The sequence below is a fragment of the Chiloscyllium plagiosum genome, unplaced genomic scaffold, assembly GCF_037043375.1.
Source record: "Chiloscyllium plagiosum isolate Xiang-an unplaced genomic scaffold, Cpla_swu_hap1 HiC_scaffold_16, whole genome shotgun sequence".
NCBI classification, from domain to species: Eukaryota; Metazoa; Chordata; class Chondrichthyes; order Orectolobiformes; family Hemiscylliidae; genus Chiloscyllium; species Chiloscyllium plagiosum.
In genome coordinates this window covers 81,595,825-81,598,481 of record NW_028270154.1, presented here as the reverse complement: position 1 = coordinate 81,598,481, position 2,657 = coordinate 81,595,825, and positions in this window count along the sequence as shown.

Here is a 2,657-nt window from a genome sequence, read left to right as displayed (position 1 = left end):
CATCTGAAGCAAGTTCCAAAATTGTAAATACCTCTATCGTGATCTCCAAATAATTAGTTTCTGATTGATGGCTCTTCATCGTTTGGCTTTATATTTGAAGATCTAGCATCTGGGTATTTCCAAATGTGAGTTGGGTACTGATTTGTGAATCTCCCTAACAAAATAAAAAGAGAATATTGACATATCTCCCTTCCCATTGTAACACCAGGGCATATAAAGTGCTGTCATCCAGAATCTTTCAATGGTCAAATGCAGCTCTCTATCTCTTCAACATCTGCTTGCTCCTCCTCTCATCCCAGCATCCCCTGGAAATGAATGGTTTTGAACACAGAGGTAAACAAAGGGTTAAGAATAACTTGAGGGTAATTAGAGGTGGGCACTGAATTCTTGCCAGTAATGTCCACATTTCATGATGAAATGCAAAAGCAAATTGACCAATGATGGGTTGTCACCAGTAGTATGAACCATCAATCGCACTGTCTTTCTACAACTTTGTTTCCTCCTGCTTTTCTGTTGCAAGGTGCAATCACCCCTTCCTCAACCATTTTCCATGAGACCATAAGACATTGGAGCTGAAATTAGGCCATTCAGCCTGTCAAGTCTGCTCCACCATTGAATCATGGCTGATATGTTTCTCAACCCCTTTCTCCTGCTTTTCCCCCATAACCTTGATCCCCTTGATACTTCCATGGCAATGTGTTCTACATTCTAATAATACTCTGTGTACAGACTTTCCTTAGCATCTCTGGCCTCTTAGTGACCACTTTAAATAGACAGTGGTAGTAATGTGGCAATGTTACTGGACTAGTCATCCATAGACACAACCAAATGATCATGAGAGTTGAGTTCAAATCGCAACAGTGCAGCTTTAAGAAATTAATTATTCCATTAATCAATAAATTAGTCCGGAGTCAAATGCTGTGCTTGTTAATAATGATCATGAAACCACAGGACTGTCATAAAATCCCATTTTGATTCTCAATAATGTCCACCAGGGCTGGAAATTTGCTGTTTTTACCCATTTTGGCCTATATGTGAGCAATGGCCCTCAGAAATGTGGTTGACTCTTAACCATTTTCTGAAAAAGCCCAAAAGTTGCATCAAACCACCACTGCAGAGAAAAAAGATCACAGGTTTACCTCAACCACAATGATCGCAAGATTTCAGGAAGGCAGCTCACCACCATCTTGTCAAGGACAATTTACAAGTGGCAATAAAAACTGTCCTTGTCAGTGACACTCGCATTCCATGAACAATTGTAAAAAAAAAACTTTCTTTATGAACAAAATCAACAAAAGTTTCTGATTTTTACTAGGACAGTAAACTCAGTCAGACTGTCTTTGTATAACCCGTTTCTTCCCCCGATTTTCCCTAATAACATGCAACAGTCCCTGCTTCAATCTCTCCCTGTGGAAGACAGTTCGAAGTTCTCTCAGAATACTCTGCACAAAGGCTTTCCCTGACAACTTCTGTAAAATCTTTCTCCACAGACTTTAAAACGCTTTACAATTAAAATGGAAACCATTAGGTCTTTTCTTAGCCATCTCCATCAAAGAGGAAGACTGTAGTTAGTGTTGGATGAAATGTTGTAGCCTGTGTGCAACAGGTGAGACCCCATAATTGTTTGAACAACTATGTTGGTAATATCACAGAATCTTTCTTCCTCAGTGATGTCTTTTGAGGAAAAAATGGAAACTGGTGTAAAATTTCAAGCTTCTCTTCATAAATGCATGTTCGAATCAATAAGTTATAGGATCCCTACAGTATGGAAACAGACCATTCGGTACATGAAGCTTCTGAAAAGCATCCCATCCACCCATTCCTGCATTTCCCATGGCTAATCCACCCAGCCTGCACATCATGAGCCATTTAACTTGGCCAATCCACATAACCTACACATCCTTGGACTGTGGGAGGAAACCCACACAGATGTGGGGAGAACGTGCAAACTCCACACAGAGTGTCACCCAAGAGGGGATCTAACCCAGGTCCCTGGTGCTGCAAGGCAGAAGTGCTAACCACTAAGCCAACATGACCTTATGACATAGTGAGCACAAGCGAGCCTTGTTTGGTATCAATTTTATCTTCCATCTAAACATCATTTCCCCACGTCACCCCCATAATCCTTGATACCTTTAATATCTAATGATCAACTAATCTCTATCTTGAACATACTCAGTGACTGGACCTCCACAACCCTCTGGAATACAAAATTCCAAGACTGGAGGATCCTCTGTGTAGAAATTCCTCCTCATTTCAGTGCTAAATGGATGCTTCTTGTTCTGAGACTGTGTCCTCTGGTTCTTGAACCTACCATGGCCACCTCCCAGGGAAAACACCTTTCCTGCATCCACCCTATTGAACTCTGTAAGAATTTTCTAACCTTCATCCTTCTCAACTCTGGAGAATACAGATCCAGACTCCTCAATCTTCCCTCATAGGAAAATCCTACTATACCAGGGAATACCAGCATTTTCCATTCTGAAGAAGGGTGATTGGACCGGAAACATTAACTCTGCTTTCTCTCTCCACACACCTGCTGAGTTTTACCAGCTTTTGTTTCTGATTTCCAGTATCCGCAGTTCTTTCGAGCTGTTTTTGTTTCATGCCAGGGAATCTGCTGGTGAACTGATAAATTATATCACTTCATAAAATGC